Raw genomic sequence first — 27,828 nt, forward strand, 5'->3', positions numbered from 1 at the left:
CCTGGGCTCCAGAGGCTCTGTGAAGCTCCTGAAATTATAGGTAATATTTTGTGTGTATGTACATACGTCCATTTTTGTTTTTCAGAAGGAGTAGATTCTCTTGAATTATATGCATCCCAAAGTATTAAGATGCCCCCAAATAAGTATTACTGTCTCACACCCTACCATCCTCCAAGTATTAAGGACTGCTCACCTTGTTGTTTCTTATTCTTTCAAATTAGAGAAAAGTTACTTGTATTTTCAAACAAGAAAAAAAATAGATGTGACATATATTCTTGAGGGGAATGAGCGGGCTCATCTGATGGAAAGGAGGAGAGAGCGCTTACTAGTTACGTAAGGCAGAATTCACCAATACAGGTCAATAATGCCAGTGGGGGAATTTTTTTAGCCTCCTGTGATAAAATAATACAGCGTTCTCAATTTTAAGGGTTGTCTTTTAATCTGAGATTATATTTTGCTATATTTAAAATTTAAACTCTGATTTCCTTTATTGAATGATAGTGGAAATAGCTGTATAGGCTTTTGTTTGTTTTTGTAATCTTACATGGTAAAATTCTAAAGAAAGGACACGCTCAATCTTTTAATCTTTTTTCAAAAGCTATGAAACTTAAGGTTGGGTACTACAGCTCAATGTTCTCCCCACTCCTATAAACACTTTTCATATTGAGAGTCACTGTCTTAATCAGTCACTGGTCCTATGGTGACAAACCCTCTTGTTTGCCCAGGACTGAGTGGTTTCCTGGGACACAGAATTTACAGTGTCAAGAGAAAACCAGTCAGTGAAAACCTCAATGAAACCATTCAGCTTTTTCACTGAGTGAAAAAAATTCAGTGAAAATCACTGAAATCCATTGACATCAACAATATAACTTGATGATTTAAATAAGAACCATCTAGGCAGTAGGTATATATGGCAATGTATAAGAAATATATATCAAAACAGCAGTATTACATAATGATATTTTGTTTTTTTTCTTGAAACTTCTAAGTCATGGTTTTACCTGAGACCATTCCTATCAATTATCTTGATGATTGTTCAATCACATTACTTCTTATACCTTCACCTAGGTTGAATCCTGATGGTTATTGAAAAAATAAAGTAGTAACAATTTATCAAATGCCATCACAATGTAGATTCTAATGGTATACATTTCCTAAGCTTTCAATGGTATTCATTTCTTAAGCTTTCAAATAGCAGATGCTTATGTTTGGGTCATTTTCATGAGAAGAGATAGAGAAGGCAGCAGTGTAGTTCTCTACAATCTTCTACTTGTGATGTTACCTATTACCTGGTCATCCAATATAGCCTGCAGTCTAACACACATAAATGGTGCCTGGTGTGACTGTGAACAAAGGGTCTTTGTCATTTTAAGATTGTAAAGATGAACTATTTGGTTATGTCTTATAATTCACAATATTTGAATAACTAATGTGTGTAGATACACATGATTGCCATATTTACATAATTATCTACACAGTTCATATTTAAGATAAAGGGTTTCAGAAGAGTGTGAGTGTGATGGTTAATTTTATATGTCAACATACCTGGGCCATGTTGCCAAATATTTGGTCAAACATTATTCTGGATGTTGCTGTGAATGTGTTTGCAAGTGAGATTAACATTTAAATAGGTGGACCTTGAATAAAGGATATTAGCTTCCATAGTGTGGGTGGGCCTCATCCAATCAGATGAAGCCCTTAATAGAATAAAGACTGCTCTCTCCCAAACAAGAGGGAATTCTGCCTGCAAAATGCCTTTGGACTCAGACTGAAGCTCTTCCTTGGGTCTCAAGACTGCCATTGTACCCTGAAGATTTTAGACCTGTACCTCCACAGTTATGTGAGCAGCCAATTCCTTAAAATAAATCTCTCTATTAAAACACATCCTGTTGGTTCTCTTTCTCTGAAGAGCCTTGACTAATACAATGAGTATATCTTTAAGTCATTCTTGTTCAGAAACCATTTATCTTACCAGCATTTGTATTCCCCAACTTACACCATGTTAAAGAGTGTGGGAATTTTATAATGTATCAAATGTGCATAGTTATAATTAAGAAATACTTTAAATTTGCTGTCCATTCACCTAAATAATAGCTTGACTGCTTCTTAAGAAGAGTGCCTGAAGAGAACTCACTAAATTTGAGAAGATAATGATTAAAAATCAAATATAAAAAAATTGGAAATCTTAGGATAAACAAGCAGTTGTTTTTGGCACGTTAATAGCAGACAGGATTTTTGTGGACTTAACAGAGGTGTAGTTATTGAACTGCAGCAAAGATTTAAGTTGATGTTAATCCATATGAGGCTTTAGTAATATGAAAGAAACAGAATAAGAAAAGAATCTAAAAAAAAGGGTTGGGTTCTAACAAAGTTCAAATAATAATATATTCATTAATTATAAAAAAGAAGAAGGAGTATATTTGAAGGGTGGGAATTCTCAATGATTATTCTTGAGTATAGAAACTGAAAACTAGCAAGACATAGAAATTGATGCTAAACTATAATTTAAAATCAAGTAGCAATAAAGAATTGTAAATAATTTGAATAATCTGTCAATTATATTATTTTATAAAATAATGAGTATTGCAGTTTGAAAATTTTTAGCTTTGTATTTTTCACTCACCTTCACCATAGATATCATTCCTGTTTACCTACCTATCATTTGGAATGAGACATGAGGCTTAGTGTCACCAGAGAAAATGGATATAACCTAGTACCATATCTAACTAAAGAGCAATCAGAGTTAATCCAAAATTGGAAGGGGAAGAAGGAGATCCTTTGGAGTGGAAGAAAGTAAATAATTAAAAATCTTTAATTTTAATTAAAATTAAAAATTTCCTCTTTTCTCTCACAGCCCTTTTACTGTGACATTGAACCTGGAGGATGTGACTCTTAGGGAGGAAAAACAAAAAGAGAAAATGAAAAGCAAAACGTGAGAGGCTTCTGTCCCAGGTTTAATTTGGGGCACAGGGATTGGATGTATGTCATATTAGGACTTTAAAAAGACCCATGGGCCTACAGAATTGCAGGAGAATCTAACCAGCTCGGGGAGATGACCAAGATCCCTGGAAGCATTATGGAGAGAACATGCCTTGACTTGTATCAGAAACAATTATCTATCTATCTATCTATCTATATATATATCTATCTAAACAAGTACAGACCTGTATGTATATATCTCATACATACAGATCTCAGACAAATCCTTTTCCTATTTACCATGAAGACATTTAAGATTTCTGCTCTTAAATGTGGGAATTTCTTCCCATTTCTGCTCTTAAATGTGGGAATTTCTTACATTCCCACCAGCAGTGCAAGGGAACCCTCTTGCACTGCTGGTGGGAATGTAAATTGATACAGTCACTATGGAGAACAGTATGGAGGTTCCTTAAAACACTAAAAATAGAACTACCATATGACCCAGCAATCCCACTACTGGGCATATACCCTGAGAAAACCATAATTCAAAGAGTCATGTACCACAATGTTCATTGCAGCACTATTTACAATAGCCAGGACATGGAAACAACCTAAGTGTCCATCGACAGATGAATGGATAAAGAAGATGTGGCACATATATACAATGGAATATTACTCAGCCATAAAAAGAAACAAAATTGAGTTATTTGTAGTGAGGTGAATGGACATAGAGTCTGTCATACAGAGTGAAATAAGTCAGAAAGAGAAAAACAAATACCATATGCTAACACATATATATAGAATCTAAAAAAAAAAAAAAGATTCTGAAGAACCTAGGGGCAGGACAGGAATAAAGACACACATGTAGAGAATGGACTTGAGGACACAGGGAGGGGGAGGGGTAAGCTGGGACGAAGTGAGAGAGTGGCATGGACATATATACACTATCAAATGTAAAATAGATAGCTGGTGGGAAGCAGCCGCATAGCACAGGGAGATCAGCTCGATGCTTTGTGTCCACCTAGAGGGGTGGGATAGGGAGGGTGGGAGGGACACACAAGACGGAGGAGATATGGGGATATATGTATATGTATAGTTGATTCACTTTGTTATACAGCATAAACTAACACACCATAGTAAAGCAATTATACTCCAATAAAGATGTTTAAAAAAAAAAAAAAAAAGATTTCTGCTCTACCCAGGCACTTGTGGGGTAGAGGCAGTGTTGAAGGAAAAAATAAACAAACCTAGAAAGTAGTTTTACATTAGAACAGATTGTGATAGATTGCTAGTAAATTTAAATTTCTTCTCAATCTATCCCTCCTTTCTTGTCCATCCTCTCTAGCCCCTAGGTTTTTAGTTGGACTTCAAAAAAAAGAGGAAACTTAGATTAATTACAGATAACCAAAAAATGGCATACTCTACTTTGTACAATTTGATTTCTAGTGTATGAAAACATGTTTAAATTCTTGGAAAGCATAGCCCACACTCTGAAGGACCGTTTTTCTTCTTAGTAACTCAGAAGAATAATATCTTCTGTTTTCGACCTGTGGCTATGAGAGAACATTGATTTATCTAGGAGAATTTGACTAGTTTACAGCTCTACGGTCAAAGTATCTCAGTCTTGATGACTGGAAACCTACTGGAAATACTCCGGACCATATTTTCAAGTTATGTTTTTACTGTCCTATAACCAAGAGAGGATAGGTATTGTTGGTTTGAAAGAAGAGTGCTGGTTTAAATACAGTAATTGGAGAACACGTTCTTTGATTAGAGACCTGCAGAAAAAGGCAATGAAGAAAACCGCATAACTAACGGGAGAATTTTCCAGGCCTGGTGCATAGTTCCAAGGCCCTGAGACAAGAACATACTTTGTGTGTTTGAAGAACAACAGTGAAGCTCATTTTTGGAACAGAATGAAACAGAGTGAAGAAATAGGAGATGTTGTCAGAGAGGATAGGAAGGGAAGAGTATATGTAGGACTTTGTGCAGATTTTTAAGGACTTTTACTATTAATAAAATGGGAAATAATTGAGGGTTTTGAGCAGAGGTGTTGCATGATCTTACTTTTTTAAAATGTCTATTCTGAATATTTTCAAATAAACATAAGTAATGATAAATACGCTATTTTACTTATCATTTGACTTTTTCAAATAAAAACATTCCAGCAAACAAATTGTAGACTCAGAACTGTCAGATTAACTCCAGAATTGCCCTCAAGAGTAACACACTTGGAAAAGAAATTTTGAATCTGTCTTTTCTACAACTCATCCTATGTCCCATAGCTATATTGAGAATCTTAATATTAGGCTTTAGCCATGCAATTCACTGGCTTTAAAAAGTCACTATTAATTTCTACCAACATCTAACCTACATTTATTTGCCTGATTTTCAACTACTGCCAAATTAGCTTTCTTCATTATGCTTCCATGATTAGAATACTTTTCCCCACCTTATTTCCCTTCCAAAGACTTACAGCTTCCAAGTTTTCTTTACCAACTACTCCAGTTCTCACCAGTACTGTTGCTTTTCAGCACTTTTATAACACTAACATTCTGGACCATACACTATTATAGAGATTTCTTTCCTTCCTTCCTTCCTTCTTTCCTCTTTCCTTTCTTTCTTCCTTCCTTTCTTTCTTCCTTCCTTCCTTTCTTTCTTTCTTTCTTTCTTTCTTTCTTTCTTTCTTTCTTTCTTTCTTTCTTTCTTTCTTTCTTTCTTTCTTTCTTTCTTTCTTTCTTTCTTTCTTTCTTTCTTTCTTTCTTTCTTTCTTTCTTTCTTTTTTCTTTCTTTCTCTAGCTCTTGGCTTCACAGAGGGAAGGGAGGCAGAAGTACGTCCTCACAGTATATGTCTCCCATGTGGCCTAGCAAGTCCTGGAGTGCTTTATATTTTTATTACAAACCAGAATGCTAAGTAAAAGTTTGCATTAAACTCAAGAACAGGTCAAAATATTCTTAAATACTCTACTTGAATAAACATGTGGAATGTACTTATAAATCTGAGGGGGAAAAACATTTTTTGACAGCTGGGTATCAGATTAATATAGTGTGCAAGTTTAAAGTTTCTAAAGTGAGGAAAAATGACTTATGGCAAGATTAATGCTTTTACTTGCAGCTACATTAATTACTTTGCTAGAGTGATCACAGTCACAAATGTCATTCCAACATATACATAGAATAAACTATAGGTAAATATGTTCATTTTGACAATTTTAATCAAAGATCCATTTATATGGTGCTTGTTTCCATGTTATTTAAATGTTTGGGTAATCTAATTATACTCATTTTAATTACCAGTGTGAAAAGGGGAAAAATTGAGATTGTTTTCATTTTTTTCTCTTTTCTAGAGTGATAATTCTCTTCAAGGAGAAGGATTTGAACATCTCTATGATGCTACCAATTCTTTACAAGTCCAGTCAGGGTTAGACTTTCTAGGGAATATATAAGTGATCATTTCCTGATGGTGACTTTCAGGAATAAATGGAAAGTTAAAGTACCTAGACTCCTTAACTAGCAACTTTAAATCTGAATGTAAGGAAAAATATTAAACATATATTTTTATGACTTTTCTGCCTTGATAGAAAAGAGGTAGTGTGGAAACCATTTCTACAACATGTATGTTGGGGGATTTGCAAATAGAACCATCTCCTAATATTATATCTGCTAACAGATGGGATACTAATTACAAGATTAATCAGACTATTTTTTTTAAACATTACTGTGTTACTTATAAAGAAGTTAGAATGGACTGGGAATGATAAAATTCATGATTTAGAATATTAATCTGGGTCTCATTCCAGGTAAAGTGAGGGTAGCCTGATAAGAGGTCAGAGAGTACAAGTTCAGTATAATTTGTTATATTGGCACCTTGTCTCCTCATGGATCCAGTACATCAAACTGGCTAAGACAGGCTTGATTTCTTGATGCATTATGACAGGTTTTAGCAGTTTTTCCATTTCTAAAGCCCCTTAAACATTTATCTTCTGAGCAAGTTATAGTTTTCCCTACAGCCAAAGATGCTGCCCTTAAATTAGTTATTGTGTTAGTCCCAGAGAATTCTTTCCTGTTTTTGTTCAAACATATGTCTAAATCCTTAAATTTCAAAATTTAATTCCCCTGCTGAGAGCTCAACTCCAATATTGGTTGGTTTTAATGGATACTCAGGGTAATATTTATCTTATGTATGTATTACAAACTCTTCAATTCCCAGGAAAAGAATGGATGGTTTGGGATGCCGGGGATGGTGAGCAATGTGGAAATGAAGTTGTGTGGGAAGATACCCTGTGATCTTGATACCCTGTGGAAATAAGCAAGTTTTCATTTATCAAAATAACGCATTTCATTGAATGCCTCAGATATGCACACTGAGGAAGCAAAGGTCAGATATCTCTAAATCTTTTAAAATAGCTAAATATCACATCCCACATATTAACAAATATATTTTCTTTGGCTGAATGTTTTATGTGTTAGTTTTAATTTGCATTTTATCTGAACCCATTCATATTTTCTAGAAATTACAAGTAATAAGTAGCATTAAATAATGACTCCTGGTGAACTAAAATTTTTGCAGCAAGAATTTTGAGATAAATTCTCATTGATTATCCCAACATTTCCTTTAATTTAAGAGATTCTACATTATACCTTTCTCTCTCTCTCTCTCTTAACACTTCAGCATTTAAAAGACCACATACACATCACTAAAATAAATTAGGAAAATCAACTGTTCAAGCTATTTTTCTTGTTTCAACACGGAAGACCATCTTCCATAATGTCTGGTTCTTGTAGAGAGTGAGCAAGCACAGCATCTGCTGAACTCCTTTTAAGATGTTCTGAATAACTTCACAAAATTGCCAATTTTATGCCACCTTTTTAATTTTACTGTCATATGTTATCTAAGTTTTCATAACTATTCATTGTATCAATTATTTCTCTTAAAGTATTTGCTATGAGGGGAAATGTACAGCGTAGTAAATCCTAAGGGGGAAAATCTAGTTTGATGTAATAACAAAAAGGGTGAAACAGAAATCATAGCCTTCCTACGTTACAGTGAGGAGAATCCACCAATACCTTCTTTATGAAGCAAGTTATTTAAGTTATGAACTTCTTCATTTTAGATATAAGGAGAGCAAGGCCAAGAAAGCATTAGTCTTCCCTGGTTCCACTGCAGCCAATGTCCCTTGGCTCAGACCGATTAATTGTTTTAAATAATTGCCTTACTGGCTGGGGCTTGTAGACTATGGAAGCTCTCTGGATTCTGTATGCCTGGCATGCAGTTGTAAGCACTATATTGCATGCCTTGAAAGAATTTTTAAAACCAGAAGAGGTAAGATCGTTCATTTTCACTCTGGCTGCTGAGAAGGAGAGAAAGAAAAGGATGAAAAGTCCTTGTTTAAAATTAAATTTTAAAATGAATTAACAGCATTAAGAAGTATTTCATTGTGTTAAATACATTGTTAGTCTTATTTAAATAATATTAAGAGCTATAATGAAACAACCTTATTTTCAAATTGAGAAGATTACATATCAGTAAAACAAATACATCATTTTAAGTAATGCCTTACTCAATAAAGACATTTATTGAAAAGTTCAGCTAAAATTTTATGACTGCATTAAAAGAAATTCTGTTTTCCCCTTATGCTATTTCCTAGGTCAGAGTCTCACTGGTGCTTCTCCTTCAATACTGGATTTCTAGCCTTAGTTTTATTTCTTATGTTCCCTTCCTTCCATCATTGGCAGTGTTATAGCTGAGTCCTGTCTTGTTCTCTGTTTTTTAAATTTGAATCTCTTATTATTCTTCAAACCTGGTGAGTGGTAGCATTTTGGAGACTAGAGAGTTTTTATAACTTTCTTTCATGGAAAACAAATAATCATCACTTTACATAAAATAATCTGACTATTAAAATTATCTTAAGGATGATATCATCTTTCTATAATTCAGAATATTCTATGTGATCTTTCAGGGTCTTGAGCCTTCACTGTGAACATAAAGCACTGATAATAGAGATATGTATAAACATTTATCACTTTCTATTTTACTTATTTCTTATTATCTCATCTTCATAATTGTGATCTCTAAGAACAGTACTTCTCTTATACTGCTTGTATTATTTGTCTTAGAACAGTACCTTAAATGTAGTAAATGCTCAATAAGTTTCTGAAAGTCAGTGATAAATATCACTTTTCCCTATAAATATTATTTATTGTGTTCCAGTAAAATATTTATATAGTTATTCCTAAATATTTGCAAGAATTCAGGATACATTCCTAATGTGATTTCAGTCATGTCCCCCTCTTTCTACAATTAAAGGAAAATATAGGTATGAGAACAATGGCAAAACAAGTCAAAGAACACTATATTACTGGTTTGCTCTTGGCCTCATAATCCAATTCCAGAACACTGTAAACTTTTGTAGGCCATTTCAAGAAAACCTTACTTAGCTAATTTAATCAGTTTGCATTTCCTAAAAATAAAAGTAGTACAATTCCCCAATTTATAGATTTTCCTAAGTCCAAACATGAGACTTAAAACTTATTCAATGAAAAAAAGCATGCCTATTAATAAAAAGGCAGTGAAATCAGAAAGAGGTAGGGGAAGAATGAGTGGGCATGTAGTAGTTTTAATGCTTCCAAATGAATAACTAAGATATCAGCACCAATCTTCAACCAAGTATATGCAGCAGGCATACCCCAGTAGCTCCTTGAATGACACAAAACCCAAAGAAGGGGGGAAAAAACATCTGGGCCTGAACCAAGATCTTTTATCATGGATACATTGAAGGAAGAGAGCAAAGAAAAGATGTGTTACTAATATATGTTGACTTTGTAACAAATTCAAGATCTCTACCTTTTAAAAAATTGGTTCAACCCTGTGTGCTTGAATCAAATTGATCAAAGTTAGTTATTCTTCACTTCTCCTATTTTAAAATGGAGAGGATTTGCCTTTGATCTTCACTGGGGATGAATTAGAGTGGGGGCAATTTATGAATAGTGGGGGAAGATGAAAAAGAAGACTGAGTGCCTCTTAAAGGCCAATCATGTATTTATTCAATAACATGCTGACTAGCTGTCATTAGAGCCTGTTATTTGTACTTCAGGATAAACTAGATTTGCCTTTAAAAAAAAGTTATCAAATCCCTGATAAAGACTACCTAATTCTAAACTTTCATTATTACATGTGAAAATATAACCAAATTTTCATTTATAATTATTATAATATTTGGATAGCTAATATTTAATAATATATATTTATTCAATTTTCCTTTTAAATTAGAGAAAAAACTATTTTTCTTTTGACAACATATTTTTGTTGCAGATATTAAGGCAATTATAAATTTTATCTGGAATCTCAATGTTAATTTATATTTGTTTCCAGATAGAATGAGTCACAACTTTTTAGAATTATTTCATCCTTCAAATAACTTAGTGTATTCTGCAATTACAATGGCAAGACAATTCCAGGTCTTGGTTCAATCACATGAGTTTCAATTTTGTTTTAATTCCATTAGACTATTTTTTAAAAATTTGTTAGTCATGATTGAGACATATAACTACCACCAGCTATGTAAGAACTTGGAGCATATTGCACAGCTCAAAGTGTATATTTAATATCAGTTCTACCAATTCTTTGTCTCATAATAACTTAGTTTTTATTTTTTAGAACAACTTAAATGCATTTTTTTCTATGGGTATTTTGCTTAAAACTTGTCTTTTCGATTCTATGAATAGGTGACTTTTTAAAATGTCTTTATATTTTTTCCATAATGTTATAATTTTTAAAACTCAGGCATTTATAAATAATCAAAAAGTATTTTTATATGCAATATGGAGTATAAAACTCATTTTTCTATAGATTTATACTAGTCTGTTTATTTCACTTAGATTATTATCAAATGATATTAATTTAAGATAACTAGTGATAATAATATTGCATTATCTACTAGTTGGGCACTAATTTTTGACCCACAATTATTTATATTTGCTGTTTGGAGGAAATGTGATTAAAATCCATTTCACTAAATTTTTCTACATTTCAGAGCTGTAAATCTAATGGATTTATGTAGCTGTTTCTGAGTGTTTACTGCTTCAGCTTTTGACAATATTTTTCACATAGCTATACTAAGTAATAGCATAGAATTGAATAATCTAAACCATTCTATCTTATGCTATAATGCTTTTCAAGAAACTCATCATTCACTAAACATCTCAGTTATTTGACATCTTGAGATCATTAAGTGTTCTGACTTATTCAAATTGTTTCATGAATTAGCTCAAATAAAAGATGATTTGTGAGAGAAAACTTTTTTAAAACTCCCACAAATGTAGCAAAATAAAAATCATTTCAAAGAAATAAAATATTTAGGGGATTGGTTCAAGATGGTGGATTAGAAGGATGTGCACTCACTCCCTCTTGCGAGAGAACCAGAATCACAACTAACTGCTGAACAATCAACAACAGGAAGACACTGGAACTCACTAAAAAAGATACCCCACATCCAAAGACAAAGGAGAAGCTGCAGTGAAACTGTAAGCGGAGCACAATCACAATAACATCAAATCCCACCCAAGTCCAGGAAGCGCAGAGAGTCCCAGGCAGGATAAACCCAAGGAGAAACATGCTGAGACACATAGTAATCAAATTGACAAAAATTAAAAACAAAGAAAAATTATTAAAAGTAACAAGGGAAAAATGACAAATAACATACAAGGGAACTCCCATAATGTTAAAAGCTGATTTCTCAGCACAAATGCTACAAGCCAGAAGGGAGTGGCATGATATATTTAAAGTGATAAAAGGGAAGAACATACAACCAAGATTACTCTACTCAGCAAGGATCTCATTCAGATTCAACAGAGAAATCAAAAGCTTTACAGACAAGCAAAAGCTAAGAGAAGTCAGCACCACCAAACCAGCTCTACAACAAATGCTAAAGGAGCTTCTCTAAGTGGGAAACACAAGAGAAGAAAAGGACCTACAAAAACAAACCCAAAACAATTAAGAAACTGGTAATAGGAACATACATATGGATAATTACCTTAAATGTGAATGGATTAAAGCTCCAACCAAGAGATACAAGCTTGCTGAATGGATACAGAAACAAACCAGTATATAAGCTGTCTACAAGACACTCACTTCAGACCTAGGGACACATACAGACTGAAAGTAAGGGGATGGAAAAAGATACTCCATGCAAATGGAAATCAAAAGAAAGCTGGAGTAGCAATACTCATATCAGATAAAACAGACTTTAAAATAAAGACTGTTACAAGAGACAAGGAAGGACACTACATAATGATCAAGGGATCAATCCAAGAAGAAGCTATAACAATAATAAATATATATACACCCAACATAGGAACACCTCAGTACATAAGGCAAATGCTAAAGGCTATAAAAGAGGAAATCGACAGTAACACAATAATAGTGGGGGCCTTTAACACCTCACCTACACCAATGGACAAATCATCCAGACAGAAACTTAATAAGGAAACAGAAGCTTTAAATGACACAATAGACCAGATAGATTTAATTGATATTTACAAGACATTCCATCCGAAAACAGCAGATTACACTTTCTTCTCAAGGGCACATGGAACATTCTCCAGGATAAATCACATCTTGGGTCACAAATCAAGCCTTGGTAAATTTAAGAAAATTGAAATTATATCAAGCATCTTTTCTGGCCACAACACTATGAGATTAGAAATAAATTACAGGGGGAAAAAAATGAAAAAAATACAAACACATGGAGGCTAAACAATACCTTACTAAATAACCAAGAGATCACTGAAGAAATCAAAGAGGAAATCAAAAAATACCTAGAGACAAATGACAATGAAAACAAGATGATCCAAAACCTATGGCATGCAGCAAAAGCAGTTTTAAGAGGGAAGTTTATAGCAATACAATCCTACTGCAAGAAACAAGAAACACCACAAATAAACAAGCTAACCTTACACCTAAAGAAAGTAGAAAAAGAAGAATGAACAAAACCCAAAGTTAATAGAAGGAAAGAAATCATAAAATCAGAGCAGAAATAAATGAAATAGAAACAAAGAAAACAATAGCAAAGATCAATAAAACTAAAAGCTGGTTCTTTGAGAAGACAAACAAAATTGATAAACCTGTAGCCAGACTCATCAAGAAAAAGAGGGAGAGGACTCAAATCAATAAAATTAGAAATGAAAAAGAAGAAGTTACAATGGACACCGCAGAAATACAAAGTATCATAAGAGACTACTACAACTGAAGAGGAAGGAACACTCCCAAAGTGATTCTACGAGGCCACCATCACCCTGATACCAAAACCAGACAGAGATACTATAAAAAAAGAAAATTACAGACCAATATCACTGATGAATATAGATGCAAAAATCCTCAACAAAGTACTAGCAAACAGAATCCAACAACACATTAAAAGGATCATGCACCATGATCAAGTGGGATGTATCCCAGGGATGCAAGGATTCTTCAATATATACAAATCAATCAATGTGGTACACCATATTAACAAATTGAAGGATAAAAACCATATGATCATCTCAATAGATGCAGAAAAAGCTTTCGACCAAATTCAACACCCATTTATGGTAAAAACTCTCCATAAAGTAGGCAGAGAGGGAACCTACCTCAACATAATAAAGGCCATATATGACAAACCAACAGGAAACAGCATTCTCAATGATGAAAAACTGAAAGCATTTCCTCTAAGATCAGGAACAAGACAAGGATGTCCACTCTCACCACTATTATTCAACATAGTTTTGGAAGTCCTAGCCATGGCAATCAGAGAAGAAAAAGAAATAAAAGAATCCAAGTTGGAAAAGAAGTAAAACTGTCACTGTTTGCAGATGACATGATACTATACATAGATAATCATAAAAGATGCCACCATTAAATTTTTTAGAGCTAATCAATGAATTTGGTAAAGTTGCAGGATACAAAGAAATCTCTTGCATTCCTATACACTAACAATGAAAGATCAGAAAGAGAAATTAAGCAAATGATCCCATTCACCATTGCAACAAAAAGAATAAAATTTCTAGGAATAAACCTACCTAAGAGATTAATAAACCTAACTTAGAAATAAATTACAGGGAAAAAAACCATAAAAAACATAAACACATGGAGGCTAAACAATACCTTACTAAATAACCAAGAGATCACTGAAGAAATCAAAGAGGAAATCAAAAAATATCTAGAGACAAATGACAATGAAAACACCACGATCCAAAACCTATGGGATGCAGCAAAAGCAGTTCAAAGAGGGAAGTTTTTAGCAATGCAATCATGTACTTAGAAAACTATAAGACACTGATGAAAGAAATCAAAGATGACAGAAACAGATGGAGAGATATACCATGTTCTTGGATTGGAAGAATCAATATTGTGAAAATGACTATACTACGCAAAACAATCTACAGATTCAATGCAATCCCTATCAAATTATCAATGGCATTTTTTACTGAACTAGAACAAAAAATCTTAAAATTTGTATGGAGACAAAAAAGAACCGGAATAGACAAAGCAATCTTGAGGGAAAAAAATGGAGCTGGAGGAATCAGACTCCCTGACTTCAGACTATACTACAAAGCTACAGTAATCAAGACAATATGGTACTGGCACAAAAACAGAAATATAGATCAATGGAACAAGATAGAAAGCCCAGAGATAAACCCACGCACCTATGGTCAACTAATCTATGACAAAGGAGCCAGGATATACAATGGAGAAAAGACAGCCTCTTCAATAAGTGGTGCTGGGAAAACTGGACAGCTACATGTAAAAGAATGGAATTAGAACACGTCCTAACACCATACACAAAAATAAACTCAAAATGGATTAAAGACTTAAATGTAAGACCAGACACTATAAAACTCTTAGAGGAAAACAAAGGAAGAAAACTCTTTGGCATAGATCACAGAAAGACCTTTTTTGACCCATTTCCTAGAGTAATGGAAATAAAAACAAAAATAAACACATGGGACCTAATGAAACTTAAAAGCTTTTGCACAACAAAGTGAACTATAAACAAGATGAAAAGACAACACTCAGAATGGGAGAAAATATTTGCAAATGAAGCAACGGACAAAGGATTAATCTCCAAAATATATAAACAGCTCATGCAGCTCAATATTAGAAAAACAAATAACCCAATCAAAAGATGGGCAGAAGACCTAAATAGACATCTCTCCAAAGAAGACATACATATGGGCAAGAGGCACATGACAAGATGCTGAACAGCACTAATTATTAGAGAAATGTAAATTAAAACTACAATTAGGAATCACCTCACACTGGTTAGGATGGGCATCTTCAGAAAATCTACAAACAACAAATGCTGGAGAGGGTGTGGAGAAAAGGGAACCCTCTTGCACTGTTGGTGGGAATGTAAATTGACACAGCCACTATGGAGAACAGTATGGAGGTTCCTTAAAAAACTAAAAATAGAATTACCATATGACCCAGCAATCCCACTATTGGGCATATACCCAAGAAAACCATAATTCAAAAAGACACATGCATCCCAATGTTCATTGCAGCACTATTTACAATAGCTAGGTCATGGAAGCAACCTTAATGCCCATTGACAGATGAATGGATAATGAAGATGTGGTACATATATATACAATGGAATATTACTCAGCCATAAAAAGGAACGAAAGTGGGTCATTTGTAGAGATGTGGATGGACCTAGAGACTGTCATACAGAGTGAAGTAAGTCAGAAAGAGAAAAACAAATATCGTATATTAATGCATATATGTGGAATCTAGAAAAATGGTATAGATGAACCAGTTTGCAAGGCAGAAATAGAGACACAGTTGTAGAGAACAAACGTATGGACACCAAGGGAGGAAAGTGGGGGGGGGGGTGGAGGGATGAATTGGGATATTGGGATTGACATTAGTACACTAATATGTATAAAATAGATAACTAATAAGGACCTGCTTATAAAAAACAAATAAATTAAATTAAATTTAAAAAAAGGAAAGAAAACATTTATGGACTGTAGTTAAAAGAAATTATATCTAATTTATTAGTAAATGTGTAATAACTGGATTATAGTTAAATACATTAAAACACAAATATTACACATGACTGTTTTTGTAACAGGATGTCTTACACTGTTTCAAGATTATTACTATGCAAAGTATTATTGATGTTCATACCATACACAAGCATCATATACATACTTGGGTTTCATATGTTGAATGTAGGCTTAATTAATTTGTATAGCAGATGTGTAGAATCTCATGGCAAACAACTGAAGTTGGCAATCGACTTAAAGATGAGGAATACCTGGAATAGATGACAGAAGAGGGAGATGATAAATGTCAATTGCATCCTCAGGACCAAATCAGGAGCAGCTACTGTAATTCATTCTACTAAACCCCCTAATGTAAATCTGTTTTTTACATAATGTCATTAGCAGTCACATTGGGAAATCAGTGATAAGAGGGAATGAATTTAACATGCACTGTGAATGTATCTGGGCAGTTCCCTGCCATTATCAACTTGCCACATCCTTTCCATGCACATCAGGTCTATTTTCCATTGCCAGACACTGCATCTTGGGGACATAGCAGTCAGGTTTCAACCAGAGAAGCAGAAGCAGAATACACACACACACACACACACACACATATATGAAAACATTGGCTTAGTTTACATAATTGCAGGAATTGGCTAAGCAAGTCTGAAATCCATAGGGCAGGCAGAGTCAGGAAGGGAAGAACATGCTAGGCTGAAACCCATGAGCAAGGATCAAAGATCTTATACACAGGAAGAATTTCTTCTGTCTCTCAGAGAAGTCTCAGTCCCATGTGTAAAGCCTTTCAACAGACTGAGTCAGGACCAGCCAGATTATCCAGGATAATCTTTACAAGTCAACTGAGAGGGACTTGAATTATGCCTGCAAAATCTCTTAATAGCAGTACTTAGATTAATGTTTGACTGAATAACCAGGGACTATGGCCTAGTTAAGTTGACATATCAAAAAAGCCTTAACAGAGGGCTTTCTCTGGTGGAAAGAGGATACTCTGTGCACTTGCGGGCCAGGCTGGCAGAGCCAGGGGATTAACAGTCCTCAACCAATGATGAATGAGTGTTGGTGGAAAGTACCACAGCTCTCTAGTAGCCTAGGGAAACTAACTCTAAGGTCTGTATCCTATGGTGGTTCTCAGTTCCTGAGTGGGATTAAGTTCCAGTTGTCTACAGGTATACTTGTTTGATAATCTACTCTTTACTGACACTTCCTATTCTTCTACTAGTTTCTCCTATGATCATCTTCCATACAAACTACTTTCACTGGAAACCTTGCCTCTGGGTATATTCCGAGGGAAAGCAAACAAAGACAGTAATTAATATATTACACTACTGTTTAAGAATATATCATATTTGAATATATATGTTAAGAATATATGAAGAAAATATTAGGCTTAAGTTTTCTTTGATCATTATATTTAATTATTGGTACCCTTCATAACTGAAAAAAAGATAGTTCATCAATATAGAAATATCGAATAGAAATTTTTGAAAATATTTTAAATCAAAATAAAAGAATTTCTAATGCAAACAAAATCATGCTTTATTCTTTCCCCTTCAATGATTAAATTAACATTGTGTGTGTCCATATGCTGAACAGCATTGATTTTCTGAGCTGCTATGCTGAGCTTGAGAAGAATATATTTATGAAGACAGGAAAAGAGAGAATGTTGAAGGCTCAGCAGAACTTTTTACTGTAAACGCTATATTTAAGTATTTGTATGGCCAATTCATCTTGTAAAGTCCAATCATATTTATTTACATATTTTGCTGTCTGAAATATTGAATTAAGGATGAGAGTAGAATGAGAAGAAGTATAAAGAGATGGGTAATTTGATTTGGTTGTCTAGTAAAAGTTGGTTAATTTCCCATTAAAGTAAGAGATATTTAACATAAAATGCAATAACTGATATTATTCCTGCTCTTTCAATATGTAATTTTAATCTATAATGTGGATTGAATGTTAAGTACGCCTTTACTAAAAGCATGTTTAAATTGCTGAAGATTTGATTGTATTTTATGAAGACTTTTTTTGTTTCCTTCAACTTGAAATCCAGTCTACCTTCCCTGAAAATTACCCTCACCCCCTATCTACTGCCTTTGGGAAAACATAAGTTATTTCTCTGTATTAACTGAGAATTATAGAAAAATTCAAGACGTCTTCTTAATGCCACTCTCATTATTGTGTCTGCTAAAGTAAAACTAAACCAGTATGACTACAGTTTAAGATATTCATGTTCATGTTCAAGATTATTAAAGTGTTTCTAGCAAAATGTAGCAATTTTCCTGCATTTACTTTAGTAAATTATGGGTTGTTTAATGGGTTGTTTCGGAGTAGAAAATGAAACTTATTTCTTGGAGCAATTTAATTTGCTCAGTAGATTAGTATTCTTCATGATATTACGTTTAGAAAAGTGTACATATTAAAGTTAGAGGAAAGATACCAAAAACCTTATAGATTTTTAAAGACTTTCTTAAAAGCAATAATACAGTCTTTGACACCCTATGCAATTATTCATATATGTATATATTTTTATTAGAACAACATCTGTTTCATGAAAATAATAACCTACATTTGAAAATAATTCAATAGAACTTTGTGTCTGAGATTCTTAAGGACAAGTGTGAAATTGTTTTATCTTCAGTTTTTGGAGCTCTGGACAGCTGATAGAGATGGTACAGAGAGCATCTGCTGGAGGAGTAACTCCTGGGATACTTGTCAAATTGTGTTCAGAAACAACTGAGACACTAAATAAAGAGAATTTCTAATAATACTGCATTTAGAATGTTGCTCAATTCTAGAAACTAAATAATTTAGATCTAAATAGCTTTGCTAGACATTTTAGAGATTTTAATTAACAGATTATTCTATTAGCTCATAGATTTCTCTCCAGGTGACTGAAATGCATTTTCACCCAGGCTTTGTTTCCATATGTCAAGAAATTTTTGAATAAATAACACATTGATGTATTAATTCTGATTTCATAAGCAGACTGCCATACCAAGGGCAGAAAAATAAAAGTAATTCCACTATGTTACATTTTCCTTTTAAAAGTACATTGCCAGTGATTTTGATTTGTCTGTATGATTACACTATTTTTCAGTGACTAAAAATTATGAATAGCTTATAAGATAATTGATTTTTCCGAGCACAAAACAAATGACTTAGGCATTACAAAATTCTTTATAAATTCAAGCATATTCTATTTTTTCAAGTATATGTATATTTTGTCAGTGTATACCATTGTCATTACTTTCTTCTGTTGATTAGAAATCCTTCTTCACATAACTGTTTAGAGGTTCATACACTGTTAGAAGAAACTTGTCTAACATTTTTGCTTACTTCCTTACCATCCTAAAATCTGTCATGTCAAGAATATCAAGTATTCTGAATTACGGTTTTAAGTCATTTTGTGACATCTGCTAAGAGTTTTCTTTTTACTCACATCACTTGTAGTGAAATGAAGTACTTAGTAAGAGTGTGTTTCCATGGATTACTGTGGGCAACATCCAGTGGCTGATCAAGCAAGTGATGAGAATGGGAGGCAAGGGCAATCCAATTCATGTGTGTTCTTCTCTAGGGTGAATTTCATCCCAACACAGATGTGAATGACTTGCAAGTATTTTATAGCCTCTTGAATTTTCATTCCTATTTTATGTGTATACATACAGGGTGATATAGTCACTGTTGTGACTAGAGCTAAAGCAAATGATTTCTAAAACATTATTAGATATTCCTGAATACACTCAATATTTAAAATATTCTCCATTTATCTTAATAATGAGGATGTATTCTCTATTAATATACTTAACCATTAACATGTGTGACATAAGAAATAGATGTTCACATTTGGCTTAATCAATCTTTCAGATTTATTGTAAAAATAATGCTTTCACATATGGCTAGCTAAACTACACTTGCCATTCATCTTCAATGTTCATTGCCTCCTCATTGGTGTTACAAACTGTTAACCTAAAAAAATTGACTGCCAGATATTTCTCCAGCAAAGATGGGTTTAGTTGGGATCAGCAGAGAATGGCAATTTGGTGTCTGCAACCATGGTGAGCCACCTGTAAGTCCCTGCAGGGCAAGGGAAGGAGAACTCTTTTATAGAGGGAAAAAGGAAGTTGGGGAGTTGTAGTAAACAAAGGGTTTGTGGCTTTTTATTGGCTTAGTCCTTGTGGGCTCTGCTATCATGCCCTGTGAGAGCTCCCCCTTCTTGTCTACTGATTCTATCTATTTGGGGTTTCTGTTTATTAATTTTTTACATACCCCAGGTTACGGTACCATGTTATATAAATGACAATTAACTCAAATTTTTCTTGCAAAGTCATGTTCCATTTCTTCTGGCTAAGAAAAATGACACCAATTGCCAGTATGGTTATAGTTGTTGTACTTACTGTTTAAAGAGATCCTCTCTATTATTTTTGCATTTTCTATGTGGCCAGGTGTGAAATTAACTGGTCAGGCTACTTTGGAGAAAAATTTTTTTTTCAGTTGATAAAAATGTGATTGGAAGGAAAGGAGGACAGAGCAATGATCCTGAGTGTTCGATTTACAGCATGTGTCTGTAGAAAATATTCTCAGCCATATCTGTTCAAACTCTTAATTAAAGTTGTCTTATGCTGAGAGTTTTCAGATATCACCTGAATGACCATAAATTGTCATATTTCACTTTCTTAAGTGCAGTATTCATGGTTTTAGTATTATCTAATCGGACCTGTATTCAGAAAGAACTCTGATTTGAAAGTAAACAGACAGAAAGTTCAAATTTTCATACATATACCCTTAAATGTGTTAATAAATATAAAATAAGGAAAAATGATCCTCTTTTTATGAAAATGAGTAGCAAAACTAAGATATTTGTATAACATTTCTATTTCATAGATTAGTATATCAGAATCACTGGAGAGGTCCCCTTTTGAAAATTGTTATCTCTGAGGTTAGGGAATTGAATAGGGCAGTGATTCTTAAACAGACATAAGAAATATATATATAGTGCTTGTTAAAGCATAGACTGCTGAATCCATTTCCAGACATTCTGATTCAGAAGGGTTGGGGTTAGGGCCCCAAAATTTGCTTTTCCAGCCAGTTCCCAAGTGATGGAGATGTTGCTGGTCTGGAAACAATTGTGAGAACTACTGGCATATTGTGGAAAAAAATTTACAGATGATTTTGATTCTATCAACATTCCCACAGTTGAAGTTAACTTAGATTTAAAAAAAACAGTAAGGAATGAGGCAAAGTTATATTCCTTATTCAATTTTTTAATATCCAGTTTGAAATAATACATCCCAGAAACCTGTGGTCATTCTTAATATGTCCTGAAGCATTTGGAAAGATAGAATATGATTAGCTTTTTGATGTAATTTCTCACACATGCACATGTACTAAGGGCTTCACACTGGTTATAAAAATATTACCAAATGATTTCATACTGGTCAGACAGGCTTTGAAATTAAATTTATGAAGTGACATGTTTGAAGAGAGTCCGAAAATAAGGCCATCTGCAAAGGAAAGGTAGTGGTGTCTCCTTGATTATGATTTTACTGTAGCAATGATTATACTAATATCTCTTAATAAAGACAACCAATTATACATTCCAAAATGGTTATCTAGGGGAAAGTACATTAGCATGTTTAATTAATACTGACTATATAAAACTAAAAGAAGCATAATTTACAGCTGTTGAAGTTTTCCAAATATTTGAATCATAAGAAACATTGAATTTTATACAATCTGTTAGTAATTACTGAATCACGCTCACTGCACCTTTACTTATCTTAATATTTGTAAATAAAACTAAAACCCATCAAGAGTAGTTATGATATCATAAGCATATGGTAATAATATAAACTGATTTTCACACTTTCTTGTTATATTTCTGGCGTCATAAAATGTGAATTCCGACTAGTCACCAAATATAGCTAAAAAATATATTATCAACTTGTTGATGGATACATTGGATAACAATTTTTCCTTAGAGCAACAGGACGTATTACTTCAAAAACTAACACTTCGGTATAGCTTAATATGGTGGTGATTTACCCATGGATCACTAGACTAATCAGTAAAAAATAAGCCAGAAATAAATGAATTTGAATATATAATCAAAGTGACAAAATTTTTACATGTTTTTCTCCAGTTTTATTGAGGTAAAATAGACAAATAAAATTGTACTATATTTAAAGTGTACACTGTGATACTTTGATATAAGTATACATTGTGAAAAGATTTGCACAAATTGATAAACATCCATCACCTCACATAGTTAACTATTTTTTTTTGTTGGTGAGAATGTTTAATATCCACTCTCTCAGCAAATTTCAATCATACAATACAATATTGTCAACTATAGCTATACATTAGATCTTTATAACTTATTCATCTTATAACTGAAAATTTGTACCTTTTACTGCCTCCCCATTTTCCCCACTCCCTTGCCCCTGGCAACCATGATTATACTCTCTGTTTCTATGAGTTTGACTTTTTAAATTTTAATTCCACATATGTATAATACCATGCAGTATTTGTCTTTCTCTGTTTGACTCTCCACATTCATCTATGTTGTCACAAAAGGCAGGATTTCCTTCTTTTTTAAGATAGATATAGATCTAAATCTAGATATAGATAAAGATACAGAATCTGTAGATCACTTTGGGTAGTATGGACATTTTAATAATACTAATTCTTTCAATCCATGAACATGGACTATCTTTCCATTTATTTTTGTCTTCTCCAATTTCTTTCATCAATGGTTTATAGTTTTCAGTGAATAGATCTTTCACTTCCTTGGCTAAATTTACCCTATTTTTTCTTTTTGATGCATTCTAAGTGGGATTGTTCTTTTAATTTCTCTTTCCATAGGTCATTGTTACTGTATAGAAACACAGCTGATGTTTGTATAATTGATTTTATTTCCCACAATTTTACTGAATTTATTTATTAGTTTTACCAGTTTTTTTGGTGGAGTCTTTAGGGTTTTCTATATATAAGATCATGCCATCTGCAAACAGAGACAATATTTTTCCTTCCTTTTTGATTTGGGTGCCTTTTCTTTTTTCTGCCTAATTGCTCTGCCTAGGTCTTTTAGTTCTATGTTGAATTGAAGTGGCAAGAGTGGGCATCTTTATCTTTTTTTCTGATCTTCCTGATGTTAGAAACTTTTCACTGTTGAATATGTTGCTAGCTGCTGGCTTGTCATATGTGGCCTTTATTATGGCTGAGTTACATTTCACTTGTACCAAATTTATTAAGAGTTTTTATCATGAAAAGTTGTTGAATTTTTTCAAGTGCCTTTTTTGCATCTATTGAAATGATCCCATGATTTTTTTCCCAATTCTGTTAATGTGACATATCACATTTATTGATTTGTGTATGTTGAACTACCCTGTACCCCAGGATAAAATCCCACTTGATCATGGTGTATTATCCTTTTAATGTGCTGTTAATTTTTTTGTTGTCATTGTTAATATTTCGTTGAGGATTTTTGCATCTATGTTCATTAAGGATCTTGGCTGATAATTTTCTTTTCTTGTAGAGTCCTTGTCTGGTCTTGGTATCAGAGTAATGCTGATCTTGTAAAATGAGTTTGGAATTGTTCCTCCCTCTTCAATTTTTGGGAAAAGTTTGAGAAGGATTGATATTAATTCCTTTTTAAAGGTTGGTGGAATTGACCAGTGCAGCCATCTGGTCCTGGGCTTTTCTTTGTTGGGAGGTTTTTGATTACTGCTTAAATCTTCTTACTTATTGGTCTGTTCAATTTTCTACTTCTTCATGACTCAGTCTTTTTAGCTTATATGTTTATTGAAATTTATCAACTTCTAGTTATCCATGTTGTTGCCATGTAATTGTTCATAATAATTTTTATAATATTTTGTATTCTGTAGTATCATTTGTAATGTCTCCTCTTTCATTTCTGATTTTATTTATCTGAGTCACTCTAGCTAAAGATTTGTCAATTTTATTTATCATTTCTTTAAAAGCTCTTAATTTTATTTATCTTTTGTATTGTCTTTCTCTATTTCATGTATTTTCACTCTGATTTTATTTATTTACTTCTACTAATTTTCAGCTTAGTTTTTTTTCTCCTTCTGGTTCCTTGAGGTGTAAATTTGTCATTTATTTGAGTTCTTTTTTCCTCATGTAGGCATTTATTGCTATCAACTTCCCTTGTAAAACTGCTTTTGCTATATCTCATAATGTTTTTTATTTTTATTTTTGTCACTCGTTTATTTTTGGAAGTATTTTTCCATTAGTGTATATCTGGTTTTGACACCCTTTATGATAGAAAATTACTCCTTACATAAAACAGGAACGTGACAATGTTTAGAAATTTTGAGAGTATCCAAGTGCATTTATGATGTTTTAAAAAATCTTTATAGTCACACACTCAGTAGTTATAATAATTTTCCATTTTCATTGTTAACCAGTGGTAGAAACAGCTCCCCAGCAGTACATTGTCTTACATTTCCCTTGAACCATTTTCTCTGCTAGTGAACTCCACTGAGAGAGACTGAATCATCTGTCCATTTCTAAGCAGACTCTCTCAGTTTTCTGAGAATTTGGAAGTTCTACCTTAGTTCTCATGCCTTACTACTTTGTTTAGTTATAAAGATTCTTTAAGGTAAAAATCAAACACAATCATGATGTTTGATGTTTCTGGGATTTGGGCAGGAGACCTATGCTGCAGGGGTAGTTGCCAGTCAGAGGTGGCCTCATGTTTACTGATGCATTTTGTATATTTTCAGTCTTTGCATCAGGAAGGGGGTACCCTTTCTGCACAAGCCTGGCACTTCTTTGCTCACTGACAGCCACCCTATGTTGTCTTTGAAGTTATTCTCTGTTTGGCTAGAAAGATGTACATTAATACACCTGAAGTCTAACTCTTCGGAGGTAAAAATTTCAAATTGTAGAGTGGTTTTTTAACTGAAAAGGAAAATAATATTTATGGAACACCTACTAAATGCTGAAGAGCTTTACACACATTATTTCTTTTAATCTTCATTATTTCTCATAATGTTTTGTTATTGTGCTTCCATTTATTTCAAGTTTTGATTTGCCTTTTTGTTTATTCTTTGATTCTTTGCTTAATTTACACACATTTGTAAATTTTCTAGTTTTTCTCTTGTAATTAATTTCTAATTTTATACCACTGTGGTCAGAAAGATGCTTGATATAATTTCAATCTTCTTAAATTTGTTAAGACTTGATTTGTGGCCAAACGCATGATCTATCCTGGAGAATTTTCATCTGTACTTGAGAAGAATGTGTATTCTGTTACTGTTGGGTAAGATTTTCTATATTTGTCTGTTAGGTCCATATGGTCTAACGTGTAGTTTAAGTGAAATATTTCCATATTGATTTTCTGTCTGGATGTTCAATCTATTGTTAAACGTGGGGTAATGAAATCTTCTACCATTATTGTATTGTTGTCTATTTCTTCCTTCATACATATTGATATTTAATTTATATATTTAGATGCTCTGATGTTGGGTGCACAAATATTTACAAATGCTATATTTTCTTGATTAATTGACTCCTTTATCATTATATAATAACCTTCTTTGTCTCTTGTTACATTTTTTTGGCTTAAAGTCTCTTTGACTGATATAAGTATAGCTCCCTCTGCTTTCTTTTGGTTTATATTTGCACAGAATATCTTTTACATCCCTTAAATTTAGGCTATGTGTTTTCCTAAAACTGAAGTGAGTTTCTTGTAGGCAGTAGAGTGTTGGGTCTTGTTTTGTTTTTTATCCATGAAGCCGCTCTATGTTCTTGATTAGAGAGTTTAGTTCATTTACATAAGTAATTATTGGTATGTATGAGTCTGGAGGGGAAAGCTATGGGAAATGTTCACACACCTATTTTAAAAAACTACTTCTTTGCTTACTATGGTTCTGTGGAACTCATGAATACTGAGCTCAGCTGCCTCTCAGATTTAGGTGATCTGGGGGCCTGTTCTTTGGGTGGCAGCCTCAAAAATTCAGGTGCTAGATGTGTGATATAAATCCTTTGCTCCTCAGGGGAAAACTGGGAGACCAGGATTCCTTCCTGATTGTAAGGCACAGTGCTGGGGATGGTGTTTATAAGACTGTGTCTCATCCTTTCTTACCTGTTTTCATCTATTTTCTCAGTTGCCCAATGTGTAGAAGTAACTCAACTAGTTTCTGGGTTACTTTCAGAGGGAATTGATTCATGTGTAGCTGTATATCTGGTACCGCCATGGAAGGAGGAAAAGTCAAGAGTATTCTATTCTGCCATTTTGGTGATGTCTCCCAAAGTGATGATATTTTTATAATGCCAAAACATCTCTGCTTCAAAATACGTGGTTCTTGTTAAAAGATTTCATTATTTTTATTTCCTTTTATCATGCATTTAGATTTATTTTGTTTTTATTATTTAGTTAGAAGTCCCAATTTTAGGAATTCACCCAAGTTACATGTTTTAAAAATTTGATTTATTATGCTTTTGTTATTTGACATTTTATGCAACTTTAACAATTTTATGCATATTTATAACCTGTTTTCTGGCAACCAAATCACATCTTTCTTTTTCTCCAACTGTAAGGCATCATGTTCTTCAGAATCTGCAGATGTCATCAAATTAAAAAAATATGACTTCAATATTATAGAACACTTAAAGCTTGTTTCAAAATGTTACTCCTGGTGCTGTGTAAATTGCCAAAATATAAATTCATTTTGTTTAATATGTTATCACTTAACAGATGGTATTCATGTACAGGCATCCAAAAGACCATAGATGAGCATCAAGTATGTATGTCTGAGAGTAGAACTTCAGGCCAAGAATGCTGAGGTTGTTATCTTTCTTGAATATCCGTACCTCAGTGTCAGAGAACTTGTCAAATCTGGAGCAGTAAAGAGGTGAGCAAAATCCTTCATAATAAACAGCATAATATAGAAAATATTAAACTAATCTCACATTCTTTATCTATATACTTTTTTTTAAAAAAAAGCTTTTCATTTTTTAACATCTCAGTATAAAGACCTTTTTATAAATGGAATTTGTTCACATAAGACAAATGATTGTTTTGAGAAAGAAATTGATAAAAAGTTTATATGTGTCATATAAAACTTATAATTTTCAAAATATATATAATAATGTTGATTTTTGTTGCCTGTATGTTTGTGAATTATGAGGGTTTTTAAAAAACACAACAGAAAGACCGCAAAGAGTACATATTTTTATGAAAATACATATAACTTTATTGAACACTTTTAAGGTAGCTTGAAAGTAGAAATTTTCAACTTGTGCTTTTTATAAATTAGAAAATCTGAGGTTCACAAATGCTAAGATTTCTCAAGGCCTCTGTGAATTAGAGCAATCCTGAGGCTAACAACTGGTTTATGACTACCAAAATAAAAATTTTCCCAATGTTATTTGAATAACTAAAACATACTTTGCAGACCTCTACTTTTGAGATTTCTGCAGACAGCAGCTGGAGACAATTTATTTCAATATAGAGAATGAAATTCAAGGTACAAGTTAAGAGGTAACATTCCTCAGTGGGTTAAGAGTGATGGCCATGAATCCAAAATGACTTGGGTCATATCTCACCTCTGCCATATAGTTGCTTTGTAACTTTCTCCAATTTATTTCATTTGTATGTATTTCCTTTCCCTTATATGTTAAATGGGGACTTTAGATGCATTTACTTCATCGAGTTACAAGAGCACTAAATGAATATTTGCGTTAGAAGCATATATTACAGTGCCTGGAACAAATGAACTTTCAATATATGTTCTCCATCATTACAATTTACCAATGAGCTAAACTTGAAACTCTTATCCCTATTTCATATATAAGGAAACTAAAAGTTTGAGATTAAATGATTTACCCCAGGTC

The sequence above is a fragment of the Eubalaena glacialis genome, chromosome 1 (genome assembly GCF_028564815.1).
Source record: "Eubalaena glacialis isolate mEubGla1 chromosome 1, mEubGla1.1.hap2.+ XY, whole genome shotgun sequence".
NCBI lineage: Eukaryota > Metazoa > Chordata > Mammalia > Artiodactyla > Balaenidae > Eubalaena > Eubalaena glacialis.